This window comes from Chiloscyllium punctatum, chromosome 16 (assembly GCF_047496795.1).
Source record: "Chiloscyllium punctatum isolate Juve2018m chromosome 16, sChiPun1.3, whole genome shotgun sequence".
Taxonomy (NCBI): Eukaryota; Metazoa; Chordata; class Chondrichthyes; order Orectolobiformes; family Hemiscylliidae; genus Chiloscyllium; species Chiloscyllium punctatum.
Genome location: NC_092754.1, coordinates 90513623 through 90529219, shown reverse-complemented (window position 1 = coordinate 90529219; position 15597 = coordinate 90513623). Strand labels below are relative to the sequence as shown.

The 15597-nt window shown below is 46.4% G+C and overlaps 7 non-coding genes across 7 annotated transcripts; all 7 read right to left on the bottom strand.

Moving 5' to 3' along the window:
- Positions 1-27: 27 nt before the first annotated feature.
- On the bottom strand, positions 28-109 carry trnal-cag (transfer RNA leucine (anticodon CAG)). Its single transcript has one exon. It is a non-coding gene; the product is annotated as a tRNA-Leu (tRNA).
- Positions 110-1758: 1649 nt separating this feature from the next.
- On the bottom strand, positions 1759-1831 carry trnav-cac (transfer RNA valine (anticodon CAC)). The gene has a single exon. It is a non-coding gene; the product is annotated as a tRNA-Val (tRNA).
- A 1524-nt stretch (positions 1832-3355) lies between these two features.
- Positions 3356-3437, bottom strand: trnal-cag (transfer RNA leucine (anticodon CAG)). The gene has a single exon. It is a non-coding gene; the product is annotated as a tRNA-Leu (tRNA).
- Positions 3438-5086: 1649 nt separating this feature from the next.
- trnav-cac (transfer RNA valine (anticodon CAC)) lies at positions 5087-5159 on the bottom strand. Its single transcript has one exon. It is a non-coding gene; the product is annotated as a tRNA-Val (tRNA).
- A 3253-nt stretch (positions 5160-8412) lies between these two features.
- trnav-cac (transfer RNA valine (anticodon CAC)) lies at positions 8413-8485 on the bottom strand. The gene has a single exon. It is a non-coding gene; the product is annotated as a tRNA-Val (tRNA).
- Positions 8486-11739: 3254 nt separating this feature from the next.
- On the bottom strand, positions 11740-11812 carry trnav-cac (transfer RNA valine (anticodon CAC)). Its single transcript has one exon. It is a non-coding gene; the product is annotated as a tRNA-Val (tRNA).
- A 3254-nt stretch (positions 11813-15066) lies between these two features.
- Positions 15067-15139, bottom strand: trnav-cac (transfer RNA valine (anticodon CAC)). Its single transcript has one exon. It is a non-coding gene; the product is annotated as a tRNA-Val (tRNA).
- Positions 15140-15597: the final 458 nt, after the last annotated feature.

Genomic DNA, 15597 nt, shown 5'->3' with positions numbered 1-15597 from the left:
TGCAGCGTTGGAGTTGATCTGCAGAAATGGCAGTGGTGGGATTCGAACCCACGCCCCTTTCGAGACTGGAACCTGGATCCAGCGCCTTCGACCGCTCGGCCACACTACCAGCCGGCCGCGCGCACCATTTTCTTGCGTTTCCAACTGTGCTCTCCTGCATAACAACAGATGCCAAGTCACATGAAAATGGTTCCATGATCCCTCTCCGACTCGCACGGCTGCTGGGATGTGCCCGTCTACAATATCAATTTCGCAGCAGATAATGAGAGCCCATCAATCCAGACAAAAATCAATGGTAAGCTGAGTCTATCTTCTCAGACTCCTTTCAGCTCCAAATGTATCTGTGAGAATATATGTTCGGTTATGATTTGGTCAAATAACCACGAGCTGCTTGACATTACTGCAATTTCGATTCTTGCTTTGCTAAATGATTTCACCCATTGCTTGAAACAGGGCAAGTTTCACGTTTACGCGGAACATGAAGCACACCGGACTACAGGGAAAATGCACAAAGCCGTGTTCCACATCATACCGTGCAGCGTAATTTCAGTCACTGTGTCTGTTTTGCAGAAAAAGAGTCCCAAACAATGTACTCCACCCTAAAACCGGAGGTCGCATTCCTATTCGAGAACGACAGATCGCATTGTGAGGACGCTCTGACCTCGGAGCCAGTTCTAGATGCCACTTTCCTTGCCTTTTACCCTAACCGTGCAATTTGCTGCAGAGATGTTCACTCCTGGACATCAGCCACATGGATAGCAACTGAGTTGGAAACCTGTGTGGGAATCGACGAGAAGCGACTCAATAAATTTTGCTCAATTCCATGGTGCTTATTAGAAATGCATTTTCTGTTCACCTCAATCTAAAAGGCAGTTTCTCAACATAGTAACAAAGTCAAAAGGTAATTACCTCACCCCACCCCCACTCCGGAAGAGGTGCTAACTGCCCTTGATTGCTTTTTGTTCTCGATGTGAAGAGCTCTCACGCCTCTGAGTCACCTTCACGTGTCTGGTTGCTGAGTGAGTCACAAAGAAGGAGTTTCTCCAGAGCTGCAACTGCCTGACTTCCCCACTCGACTTCGCCGTTTACATTTTCCTGCTCCTCAGTGATTTCAAGAAAACCAAATGGATGCGATGTCATTCTGTAACCTCTCTGTCGATTCCTCCGTTTCAGTTCCAACGTGGCTTAGGTCTCGGGGCGCACCTTAATACTAGCGACACCATGAAAGCACAGGTCCAGAGGTTCCTCTGAGAGTGTAATTTCTTTCATTGCTGTTGCTGATTGAAAGAGCCACTCAAGTGCGAACTGCTCCAAAACATGATTCAGGACCTCTGGTGCCAATTCTCGTACGTTGAATAACGACAGACAGCTTCCAAACGAGGCCTTTCAGAGACGCCTTTGGGGTACATTTAACAGACAGACAAGTTCAGGAATCCGTGGTGCACTGTGACACCAGCGCATCAGCTTCTTCCCTGTCTTTGAACCGAGCCGCCTGCGCAAGGAATGCAAATGCGGTACTGCTTTTCGTAGAAGAATCAGAAGGGGGTAACTACACTCTCAAACAGAATTGCATATGATCAGAACCAGTTTGGATAAAAACTTTACAATTCTTTGCACAGTCATTAAATGGAATTGCATTACATTTCACTACGCGAGCAGATTTGTTCAAGCAACTTCGAAGGCAGGTTTGCAGATGGGAAAGCAAGCAAGAAAGCACCGTTCTTGTCCATGTAAAAGGCTGCCGATGAAGAACAAAGCAGTTTCTGCCCAGTTTCGAACTGGGGACCTTTCGCGTGTGAGGCGAACGTGATGACCACTACACTACAGAAACAAGCCGCAGCCGCCCATCCGGCAGCTCAGGGGCATCCAGCACTGAAAGTTGAAGCCATTCTTCGTTTCACCTTTCTGTTTCCAATAGCTCGTTGTTGTCCAGCGTAATTGACATCTTCAAAACATAAAAAAAGACACGTGAAATTGATGATAAAATATAGACAAGGATGTGGTCAATGTTTGGACCGTAGGGCGAGGTCGACTAGGCTGGGACGACTTTCCCTGCAGCGTAACGACTGCGACATGATCTAATGGAAGGGTTGGAAACTGAGTATTTACGTGTTTTACCCAAGTTGGGGTGAGTTGAAAACTCGAGAGCATAGGTTTAAGGTGAGTGGGCTGAAATTGACAAAGGACCTGAGGCACATTTCCCACACAGAAGGTTGTGCGTGTATGGAATGAGCTCCCAGAGGAAGCGGAGGAGGCTCAGAAAATTGCATGAGTTTCTGGATAGGATGGGTTGAGAGGGTTTGGGGCCAAATACTGGGGAACCGGACTTGTTTATATTTGGCTATGTGCTGAGCATGGACGAGATACACCGAAGTATCTGTTTCCACGCGGTGTCCCCCAAAAACGTTGTGTTGCTTACACCTGCTTTAAAGGATTACTTTTTAGCGGAGCTTGCCGTCGCAGTCTGTGGCACAATCCTTTACTGTGTTCGATGCTCACGGGAAAGGTAGTATTGCGAAACACTGCAGAAAGGAACGACTTCCTTACTTTTGCTCCGACTGACCATACTCTGTGAAATTTTCCCAGATCCTCAGTTAAGGACTTTTGCAGCTGGAAGTTTCCTCAGAAACGCTGTTAACTCGTAAAGTATTGAGCGAATCGCAAAACAGAAAGCATTTAACACGGAACACAAACAAAGCTGGCATACCTAATGCATTTTCAGACACAGAGGTGCATGAATGCTAAATGTGAGACAGTCCGAGGGCATGATTTATAAAGTAATCTCACAACTAACAACAGGACAATTCCAAACTACTCTTTCACACATACTGCAGCCTTAGGGAACCACCACTTCCCAGACAATACTGAAAAGAGAGAAAGAAAGAACCTAATAAGAATGGGCCATAAAAAGTGAATTTCACCAATCACAGTCTCGATTAGATTACCTTTCCCTTCCGATGTCTCCAGGACGGAAACGAAGGAAATGGGAGAAATTCAACAACATATCACATCGAAATTCGTTGGAACGATTTTCCCATTGGCCGAAAAACCAAATAACGACGAGTCGAGTCACCCCAGGACTTTGTTTCACAACAGCGATGAAATACCGGTCTCCATTCGGTTCCAGTACAAGCTCAACTTGCCTGGAACAGCACAGCTGCTTGCGATTTTCTGCGCGGGAGGCGAACACGATCATGACAGACAGAGACACTTTGAAATATTCGGCACTATCCCACACCACAGTTAATTCCCCGGGAAGCAAAGCCATTTTACTTTTGTTTTCAACATCAATACAGTGGGGACAGAAACAGCATTTTAACAAAAAAGCTGCAGCGTTGGAGTTGATCTGCAGAAATGGCAGTGGTGGGATTCGAACCCACGCCCCTTTCGAGACTGGAACCTGGATCCAGCGCCTTAGACCGCTCGGCCACACTACCAGCCGGCCGCGCGCACCATTTTCTTGCGTTTCCAACTGTGCTCTCCTGCATAACAACAGATGCCAAGTCACATGAAAATGGTTCCATGATCCCTCTCCGACTCGCACAGCTGCTGGGATGTGCCCGTCTACAATATCAATTTCGCAGCAGATAATGAGAGCCCATCAATCCAGACAAAAATCAATGGTAAGCTGAGTCTATCTTCTCAGACTCCTTTCAGCTCCAAATGTATCTGTGAGAATATATGTTCGGTTATGATTTGGTCAAATAACCACGAGCTGCTTGACATTACTGCAATTTCGATTCTTGCTTTGCTAAATGATTTCACCCATTGCTTGAAACAGGGCAAGTTTCACGTTTACGCGGAACATGAAGCACACCGGACTACAGGGAAAATGCACAAAGCCGTGTTCCACATCATACCGTGCAGCGTAATTTCAGTCACTGTGTCTGTTTTGCAGAAAAAGAGTCCCAAACAATGTACTCCACCCTAAAACCGGAGGTCGCATTCCTATTCGAGAACGACAGATCGCATTGTGAGGATGCTCTGACCTCGGAGCCAGTTCTAGATGCCACTTTCCTTGCCTTTTACCCTAACCGTGCAATTTGCTGCAGAGATGTTCACTCCTGGACATCAGCCACATGGATAGCAACTGAGTTGGAAACCTGTGTGGGAATCGACGAGAAGCGACTCAATAAATTTTGCTCAATTCCATGGTGCTTATTAGAAATGCATTTTCTGTTCACCTCAATCTAAAAGGCAGTTTCTCAACATAGTAACAAAGTCAAAAGGTAATTACCTCACCCCACCCCCACTCCGGAAGAGGTGCTAACTGCCCTTGATTGCTTTTTGTTCTCGATGTGAAGAGCTCTCACGCCTCTGAGTCACCTTCACGTGTCTGGTTGCTGAGTGAGTCACAAAGAAGGAGTTTCTCCAGAGCTGCAACTGCCTGACTTCCCCACTCGACTTCGCCGTTTACATTTTCCTGCTCCTCAGTGATTTCAAGAAAACCAAATGGATGCGATGTCATTCTGTAACCTCTCTGTCGATTCCTCCGTTTCAGTTCCAACGTGGCTTAGGTCTCGGGGCGCACCTTAATACTAGCGACACCATGAAAGCACAGGTCCAGAGGTTCCTCTGAGAGTGTAATTTCTTTCATTGCTGTTGCTGATTGAAAGAGCCACTCAAGTGCGAACTGCTCCAAAACATGATTCAGGACCTCTGGTGCCAATTCTCGTACGTTGAATAACGACAGACAGCTTCCAAACGAGGCCTTTCAGAGACGCCTTTGGGGTACATTTAACAGACAGACAAGTTCAGGAATCCGTGGTGCACTCTGACACCAGCGCATCAGCTTCTTCCCTGTCTTTGAACCGAGCCGCCTGCGCAAGGAATGCAAATGCGGTACTGCTTTTCGTAGAAGAATCAGAAGGGGGTAACTACACTCTCAAACAGAATTGCATATGATCAGAACCAGTTTGGATAAAAACTTTACAATTCTTTGCACAGTCATTAAATGGAATTGCATTACATTTCACTACGCGAGCAGATTTGTTCAAGCAACTTCGAAGGCAGGTTTGCAGATGGGAAAGCAAGCAAGAAAGCACCGTTCTTGTCCATGTAAAAGGCTGCCGATGAAGAACAAAGCAGTTTCTGCCCAGTTTCGAACTGGGGACCTTTCGCGTGTGAGGCGAACGTGATGACCACTACACTACAGAAACAAGCCGCAGCCGCCCATCCGGCAGCTCAGGGGCATCCAGCACTGAAAGTTGAAGCCATTCTTCGTTTCACCTTTCTGTTTCCAATAGCTCGTTGTTGTCCAGCGTAATTGACATCTTCAAAACATAAAAAAAGACACGTGAAATTGATGATAAAATATAGACAAGGATGTGGTCAATGTTTGGACCGTATGGCGAGGTCGACTAGGCTGGGACGACTTTCCCTGCAGCGTAACGACTGCGACATGATCTAATGGAAGGGTTGGAAACTGAGTATTTACGTGTTTTACCCAAGTTGGGGTGAGTTGAAAACTCGAGAGCATAGGTTTAAGGTGAGTGGGCTGAAATTGACAAAGGACCTGAGGCACATTTCCCACACAGAAGGTTGTGCGTGTATGGAATGAGCTCCCAGAGGAAGCGGAGGAGGCTCAGAAAATTGCATGAGTTTCTGGATAGGATGGGTTGAGAGGGTTTGGGGCCAAATACTGGGGAACCGGACTTGTTTATATTTGGCTATGTGCTGAGCATGGACGAGATACACCGAAGTATCTGTTTCCACGCGGTGTCCCCCAAAAACGTTGTGTTGCTTACACCTGCTTTAAAGGATTACTTTTTAGCGGAGCTTGCCGTCGCAGTCTGTGGCACAATCCTTTACTGTGTTCGATGCTCACGGGAAAGGTAGTATTGCGAAACACTGCAGAAAGGAACGACTTCCTTACTTTTGCTCCGACTGACCATACTCTGTGAAATTTTCCCAGATCCTCAGTTAAGGACTTTTGCAGCTGGAAGTTTCCTCAGAAACGCTGTTAACTCGTAAAGTATTGAGCGAATCGCAAAACAGAAAGCATTTAACACGGAACACAAACAAAGCTGGCATACCTAATGCATTTTCAGACACAGAGATGCATGAATGCTAAATGTGAGACAGTCCGAGGGCATGATTTATAAAGTAATCTCACAACTAACAACAGGACAATTCCAAACTACTCTTTCACACATACTGCAGCCTTAGGGAACCACCACTTCCCAGACAATACTGAAAAGAGAGAAAGAAAGAACCTAATAAGAATGGGCCATAAAAAGTGAATTTCACCAATCACAGTCTCGATTAGATTACCTTTCCCTTCCGATGTCTCCAGGACGGAAACGAAGGAAATGGGAGAAATTCAACAACATATCACATCGAAATTCGTTGGAACGATTTTCCCATTGGCCGAAAAACCAAATAACGACGAGTCGAGTCACCCCAGGACTTTGTTTCACAACAGCGATGAAATACCGGTCTCCATTCGGTTCCAGTACAAGCTCAACTTGCCTGGAACAGCACAGCTGCTTGCGATTTTCTGCGCGGGAGGCGAACACGATCATGACAGACAGAGACACTTTGAAATATTCGGCACTATCCCACACCACAGTTAATTCCCCGGGAAGCAAAGCCATTTTACTTTTGTTTTCAACATCAATACAGTGGGGTGAGAAACAGCATTTTAACAAAAAAGCTGCAGCGTTGGAGTTGATCTGCAGAAATGGCAGTGGTGGGATTCGAATCCACGCCCCTTTCGAGACTGGAACCTGGATCCAGCGCCTTCGACCGCTCGGCCACACTACCAGCCGGCCGCGCGCACCATTTTCTTGCGTTTCCAACTGTGCTCTCCTGCATAACAACAGATGCCAAGTCACATGAAATGTTTCCATGATCCCTCTCCGACTCGCACAGCTGCTGGGATGTGCCCGTCTACAATATCAATTTCGCAGCAGATAATGAGAGCCCATCAATCCAGACAAAAATCAATGGTAAGCTGAGTCTATCTTCTCAGACTCCTTTCAGCTCCAAATGTATCTGTGAGAATATATGTTCGGTTATGATTTGGTCAAATAACCACGAGCTGCTTGACATTACTGCAATTTCGATTCTTGCTTTGCTAAATGATTTCACCCATTGCTTGAAACAGGGCAAGTTTCACGTTTACGCGGAACATGAAGCACACCGGACTACAGGGAAAATGCACAAAGCCGTGTTCCACATCATACCGTGCAGCGTAATTTCAGTCACTGTGTCTGTTTTGCAGAAAAAGAGTCCCAAACAATGTACTCCACCCTAAAACCGGAGGTCGCATTCCTATTCGAGAACGACAGATCGCATTGTGAGGATGCTCTGACCTCGGAGCCAGTTCTAGATGCCACTTTCCTTGCCTTTTACCCTAACCGTGCAATTTGCTGCAGAGATGTTCACTCCTGGACATCAGCCACATGGATAGCAACTGAGTTGGAAACCTGTGTGGGAATCGACGAGAAGCGACTCAATAAATTTTGCTCAATTCCATGGTGCTTATTAGAAATGCATTTTCTGTTCACCTCAATCTAAAAGGCAGTTTCTCAACATTTAACAAAGTCAAAAGGTAATTACCTCACCCCACCCCCCCTCCGGAAGAGGTGCTAACTGCCCTTGATTGCTTTTTGTTCTCGATGTGAAGAGCTCTCACGCCTCTGAGTCACCTTCACGTGTCTGGTTGCTGAGTGAGTCACAAAGAAGGGGTTTCTCCAGAGCTGCAACTGCCTGACTTCCCCACTCGACTTCGCCGTTTACATTTTCCTGCTCCTCAGTGATTTCAAGAAAACCAAATGGATGCGATGTCATTCTGTAACCTCTCTGTCGATTCCTCCGTTTCAGTTCCAACGTGGCTTAGGTCTCGGGGCGCACCTTAATACTAGCGACACCATGAAAGCACAGGTCCAGAGGTTCCTCTGAGAGTGTAATTTCTTTCATTGCTGTTGCTGATTGAAAGAGCCACTCAAGTGCGAACTGCTCCAAAACATGATTCAGGACCTCTGGTGCCAATTCTCGTACGTTGAATAACGACAGACAGCTTCCAAACGAGGCCTTTCAGAGACGCCTTTGGGGTACATTTAACAGACAGACAAGTTCAGGAATCCGTGGTGCACTGTGACACCAGCGCATCAGCTTCTTCCCTGTCTTTGAACCGAGCCGCCTGCGCAAGGAATGCAAATGCGGTACTGCTTTTCGTAGAAGAATCAGAAGGGGGTAACTACACTCTCAAACAGAATTGCATATGATCAGAACCAGTTTGGATAAAAACTTTACAATTCTTTGCACAGTCATTAAATGGAATTGCATTACATTTCACTACGCGAGCAGATTTGTTCAAGCAACTTCGAAGGCAGGTTTGCAGATGGGAAAGCAAGCAAGAAAGCACCGTTCTTGTCCATGTAAAAGGCTGCCGATGAAGAACAAAGCAGTTTCTGCCCAGTTTCCAACTGGGGACCTTTCGCGTGTGAGGCGAACGTGATGACCACTACACTACAGAAACAAGCCGCAGCCGCCCATCCGGCAGCTCAGGGGCATCCAGCACTGAAAGTTGAAGCCATTCTTCGTTTCACCTTTCTGTTTCCAATAGCTCGTTGTTGTCCAGCGTAATTGACATCTTCAAAACATAAAAAAAAGACACGTGAAATTGATGATAAAATATAGACAAGGATGTGGTCAATGTTTGGACCGTAGGGCGAGGTCGACTAGGCTGGGACGACTTTCCCTGCAGCGTAACGACTGCGACATGATCTAATGGAAGGGTTGGAAACTGAGTATTTACGTGTTTTACCCAAGTTGGGGTGAGTTGAAAACTCGAGAGCATAAGTTTAAGGTGAGTGGGCTGAAATTGACAAAGGACCTGAGGCACATTTCCCACACCGAAGGTTGTGCGTGTATGGAATGAGCTCCCAGAGGAAGCGGAGGAGGCTCAGAAAATTGCATGAGTTTCTGGATAGGATGGGTTGAGAGGGTTTGGGGCCAAATACTGGGGAACCGGACTTGTTTATATTTGGCTATGTGCTGAGCATGGACGAGATACACCGAAGTATCTGTTTCCACGCGGTGTCCCCCAAAAACGTTGTGTTGCTTACACCTGCTTTAAAGGATTACTTTTTAGCGGAGCTTGCCGTCGCAGTCTGTGGCACAATCCTTGACTGTGTTCGATGCTCACGGGAAAGGTAGTATTGCGAAACACTGCAGAAAGGAACGACTTCCTTACTTTTGCTCCGACTGACCATACTCTGTGAAATTTTCCCAGATCCTCAGTTAAGGACTTTTGCAGCTGGAAGTTTCCTCAGAAACGCTGTTAACTCGTAAAGTATTGAGCGAATCGCAAAACAGAAAGCATTTAACACGGAACACAAACAAAGCTGGCATACCTAATGCATTTTCAGACACAGAGATGCATGAATGCTAAATGTGAGACAGTCCGAGGGCATGATTTATAAAGTAATCTCACAACTAACAACAGGACAATTCCAAACTACTCTTTCACACATACTGCAGCCTTAGGGAACCACCACTTCCCAGACAATACTGAAAAGAGAGAAAGAAAGAACCTAATAAGAATGGGCCATAAAAAGTGAATTTCACCAATCACAGTCTCGATTAGATTACCTTTCCCTTCCGATGTCTCCAGGACGGAAACGAAGGAAATGGGAGAAATTCAACAACATATCACATCGAAATTCGTTGGAACGATTTTCCCATTGGCCGAAAAACCAAATAACGACGAGTCGAGTCACCCCAGGACTTTGTTTCACAACAGCGATGAAATACCGGTCTCCATTCGGTTCCAGTACAAGCTCAACTTGCCTGGAACAGCACAGCTGCTTGCGATTTTCTGCGCGGGAGGCGAACACGATCATGACAGACAGAGACACTTTGAAATATTCGGCACTATCCCACACCACAGTTAATTCCCCGGGAAGCAAAGCCATTTTACTTTTGTTTTCAACATCAATACAGTGGGGACAGAAACAGCATTTTAACAAAAAAGCTGCAGCGTTGGAGTTGATCTGCAGAAATGGCAGTGGTGGGATTCGAATCCACGCCCCTTTCGAGACTGGAACCTGGATCCAGCGCCGTCGACCGCTCGGCCACACTACCAGCCGGCCGCGCGGACCATTTTCTTGCGTTTCCAACTGTGCTCTCCTGCATAACAACAGATGCCAAGTCACATGAAATGTTTCCATGATCCCTCTCCGACTCGCACAGCTGCTGGGATGTGCCCGTCTACAATATCAATTTCGCAGCAGATAATGAGAGCCCATCAATCCAGACAAAAATCAATGGTAAGCTGAGTCTATCTTCTCAGACTCCTTTCAGCTCCAAATGTATCTGTGAGAATATATGTTCGGTTATGATTTGGTCAAATAACCACGAGCTGCTTGACATTACTGCAATTTCGATTCTTGCTTTGCTAAATGATTTCACCCATTGCTTGAAACAGGGCAAGTTTCACGTTTACGCGGAACATGAAGCACACCGGACTACAGGGAAAATGCACAAAGCCGTGTTCCACATCATACCGTGCAGCGTAATTTCAGTCACTGTGTCTGTTTTGCAGAAAAAGAGTCCCAAACAATGTACTCCACCCTAAAACCGGAGGTCGCATTCCTATTCGAGAACGACAGATCGCATTGTGAGGATGCTCTGACCTCGGAGCCAGTTCTAGATGCCACTTTCCTTGCCTTTTACCCTAACCGTGCAATTTGCTGCAGAGATGTTCACTCCTGGACATCAGCCACATGGATAGCAACTGAGTTGGAAACCTGTGTGGGAATCGACGAGAAGCGACTCAATAAATTTTGCTCAATTCCATGGTGCTTATTAGAAATGCATTTTCTGTTCACCTCAATCTAAAAGGCAGTTTCTCAACATTTAACAAAGTCAAAAGGTAATTACCTCACCCCACCCCCACTCCGGAAGAGGTGCTAACTGCCCTTGATTGCTTTTTGTTCTCGATGTGAAGAGCTCTCACGCCTCTGAGTCACCTTCACGTGTCTGGTTGCTGAGTGAGTCACAAAGAAGGGGTTTCTCCAGAGCTGCAACTGCCTGACTTCCCCACTCGACTTCGCCGTTTACATTTTCCTGCTCCTCAGTGATTTCAAGAAAACCAAATGGATGCGATGTCATTCTGTAACCTCTCTGTCGATTCCTCCGTTTCAGTTCCAACGTGGCTTAGGTCTCGGGGCGCACCTTAATACTAGCGACACCATGAAAGCACAGGTCCAGAGGTTCCTCTGAGAGTGTAATTTCTTTCATTGCTGTTGCTGATTGAAAGAGCCACTCAAGTGCGAACTGCTCCAAAACATGATTCAGGACCTCTGGTGCCAATTCTCGTACGTTGAATAACGACAGACAGCTTCCAAACGAGGCCTTTCAGAGACGCCTTTGGGGTACATTTAACAGACAGACAAGTTCAGGAATCCGTGGTGCACTGTGACACCAGCGCATCAGCTTCTTCCCTGTCTTTGAACCGAGCCGCCTGCGCAAGGAATGCAAATGCGGTACTGCTTTTCGTAGAAGAATCAGAAGGGGGTAACTACACTCTCAAACAGAATTGCATATGATCAGAACCAGTTTGGATAAAAACTTTACAATTCTTTGCACAGTCATTAAATGGAATTGCATTACAGTTCACTACGCGAGCAGATTTGTTCAAGCAACTTCGAAGGCAGGTTTGCAGATGGGAAAGCAAGCAAGAAAGCACCGTTCTTGTCCATGTAAAAGGCTGCCGATGAAGAACAAAGCAGTTTCTGCCCAGTTTCCAACTGGGGACCTTTCGCGTGTGAGGCGAACGTGATGACCACTACACTACAGAAACAAGCCGCAGCCGCCCATCCGGCAGCTCAGGGGCATCCAGCACTGAAAGTTGAAGCCATTCTTCGTTTCACCTTTCTGTTTCCAATAGCTCGTTGTTGTCCAGCGTAATTGACATCTTCAAAACATAAAAAAAAGACACGTGAAATTGATGATAAAATATAGACAAGGATGTGGTCAATGTTTGGACCGTAGGGCGAGGTCGACTAGGCTGGGACGACTTTCCCTGCAGCGTAACGACTGCGACATGATCTAATGGAAGGGTTGGAAACTGAGTATTTACGTGTTTTACCCAAGTTGGGGTGAGTTGAAAACTCGAGAGCATAAGTTTAAGGTGAGTGGGCTGAAATTGACAAAGGACCTGAGGCACATTTCCCACACCGAAGGTTGTGCGTGTATGGAATGAGCTCCCAGAGGAAGCGGAGGAGGCTCAGAAAATTGCATGAGTTTCTGGATAGGATGGGTTGAGAGGGTTTGGGGCCAAATACTGGGGAACCGGACTTGTTTATATTTGGCTATGTGCTGAGCATGGACGAGATACACCGAAGTATCTGTTTCCACGCGGTGTCCCCCAAAAACGTTGTGTTGCTTACACCTGCTTTAAAGGATTACTTTTTAGCGGAGCTTGCCGTCGCAGTCTGTGGCACAATCCTTTACTGTGTTCGATGCTCACGGGAAAGGTAGTATTGCGAAACACTGCAGAAAGGAACGACTTCCTTACTTTTGCTCCGACTGACCATACTCTGTGAAATTTTCCCAGATCCTCAGTTAAGGACTTTTGCAGCTGGAAGTTTCCTCAGAAACGCTGTTAACTCGTAAAGTATTGAGCGAATCGCAAAACAGAAAGCATTTAACACGGAACACAAACAAAGCTGGCATACCTAATGCATTTTCAGACACAGAGATGCATGAATGCTAAATGTGAGACAGTCCGAGGGCATGATTTATAAAGTAATCTCACAACTAACAACAGGACAATTCCAAACTACTCTTTCACACATACTGCAGCCTTAGGGAACCACCACTTCCCAGACAATACTGAAAAGAGAGAAAGAAAGAACCTAATAAGAATGGGCCATAAAAAGTGAATTTCACCAATCACAGTCTCGATTAGATTACCTTTCCCTTCCGATGTCTCCAGGACGGAAACGAAGGAAATGGGAGAAATTCAACAACATATCACATCGAAATTCGTTGGAACGATTTTCCCATTGGCCGAAAAACCAAATAACGACGAGTCGAGTCACCCCAGGACTTTGTTTCACAACAGCGATGAAATACCGGTCTCCATTCGGTTCCAGTACAAGCTCAACTTGCCTGGAACAGCACAGCTGCTTGCGATTTTCTGCGCGGGAGGCGAACACGATCATGACAGACAGAGACACTTTGAAATATTCGGCACTATCCCACACCACAGTTAATTCCCCGGGAAGCAAAGCCATTTTACTTTTGTTTTCAACATCAATACAGTGGGGACAGAAACAGCATTTTAACAAAAAAGCTGCAGCGTTGGAGTTGATCTGCAGAAATGGCAGTGGTGGGATTCGAATCCACGCCCCTTTCGAGACTGGAACCTGGATCCAGCGCCTTCGACCGCTAGGCCACACTACCAGCCGGCCGCGCGCACCATTTTCTTGCGTTTCCAACTGTGCTCTCCTGCATAACAACAGATGCCAAGTCACATGAAATGTTTCCATGATCCCTCTCCGACTCGCACAGCTGCTGGGATGTGCCCGTCTACAATATCAATTTCGCAGCAGATAATGAGAGCCCATCAATCCAGACAAAAATCAATGGTAAGCTGAGTCTATCTTCTCAGACTCCTTTCAGCTCCAAATGTATCTGTGAGAATATATGTTCGGTTATGATTTGGTCAAATAACCACGAGCTGCTTGACATTACTGCAATTTCGATTCTTGCTTTGCTAAATGATTTCACCCATTGCTTGAAACAGGGCAAGTTTCACGTTTACGCGGAACATGAAGCACACCGGACTACAGGGAAAATGCACAAAGCCGTGTTCCACATCATACCGTGCAGCGTAATTTCAGTCACTGTGTCTGTTTTGCAGAAAAAGAGTCCCAAACAATGTACTCCACCCTAAAACCGGAGGTCGCATTCCTATTCGAGAACGACAGATCGCATTGTGAGGATGCTCTGACCTCGGAGCCAGTTCTAGATGCCACTTTCCTTGCCTTTTACCCTAACCGTGCAATTTGCTGCAGAGATGTTCACTCCTGGACATCAGCCACATGGATAGCAACTGAGTTGGAAACCTGTGTGGGAATCGACGAGAAGCGACTCAATAAATTTTGCTCAATTCCATGGTGCTTATTAGAAATGCATTTTCTGTTCACCTCAATCTAAAAGGCAGTTTCTCAACATTTAACAAAGTCAAAAGGTAATTACCTCACCCCACCCCCACTCCGGAAGAGGTGCTAACTGCCCTTGATTGCTTTTTGTTCTCGATGTGAAGAGCTCTCACGCCTCTGAGTCACCTTCACGTGTCTGGTTGCTGAGTGAGTCACAAAGAAGGGGTTTCTCCAGAGCTGCAACTGCCTGACTTCCCCACTCGACTTCGCCGTTTACATTTTCCTGCTCCTCAGTGATTTCAAGAAAACCAAATGGATGCGATGTCATTCTGTAACCTCTCTGTCGATTCCTCCGTTTCAGTTCCAACGTGGCTTAGGTCTCGGGGCGCACCTTAATACTAGCGACACCATGAAAGCACAGGTCCAGAGGTTCCTCTGAGAGTGTAATTTCTTTCATTGCTGTTGCTGATTGAAAGAGCCACTCAAGTGCGAACTGCTCCAAAACATGATTCAGGACCTCTGGTGCCAATTCTCGTACGTTGAATAACGACAGACAGCTTCCAAACGAGGCCTTTCAGAGACGCCTTTGGGGTACATTTAACAGACAGACAAGTTCAGGAATCCGTGGTGCACTGTGACACCAGCGCATCAGCTTCTTCCCTGTCTTTGAACCGAGCCGCCTGCGCAAGGAATGCAAATGCGGTACTGCTTTTCGTAGAAGAATCAGAAGGGGGTAACTACACTCTCAAACAGAATTGCATATGATCAGAACCAGTTTGGATAAAAACTTTACAATTCTTTGCACAGTCATTAAATGGAATTGCATTACATTTCACTACGCGAGCAGATTTGTTCAAGCAACTTCGAAGGCAGGTTTGCAGATGGGAAAGCAAGCAAGAAAGCACCGTTCTTGTCCATGTAAAAGGCTGCCGATGAAGAACAAAGCAGTTTCTGCCCAGTTTCGAACTGGGGACCTTTCGCGTGTGAGGCGAACGTGATGACCACTACACTACAGAAACAAGCCGCAGCCGCCCATCCGGCAGCTCAGGGGCATCCAGCACTGAAAGTTGAAGCCATTCTTCGTTTCACCTTTCTGTTTCCAATAGCTCGTTGTTGTCCAGCGTAATTGACATCTTCAAAACATAAAAAAAAGACACGTGAAATTGATGATAAAATATAGACAAGGATGTGGTCAATGTTTGGACCGTAGGGCGAGGTCGACTAGGCTGGGACGACTTTCCCTGCAGCGTAACGACTGCGACATGATCTAATGGAAGGGTTGGAAACTGAGTATTTACGTGTTTTACCCAAGTTGGGGTGAGTTGAAAACTCGAGAGCATAGGTTTAAGGTGAGTGGGCTGAAATTGACAAAGGACCTGAGGCACATTTCCCACACCGAAGGTTGTGCGTGTATGGAATGAGCTCCCAGAGGAAGCGGAGGAGGCTCAGAAAATTGCATGAGTTTCTGGATAGGATG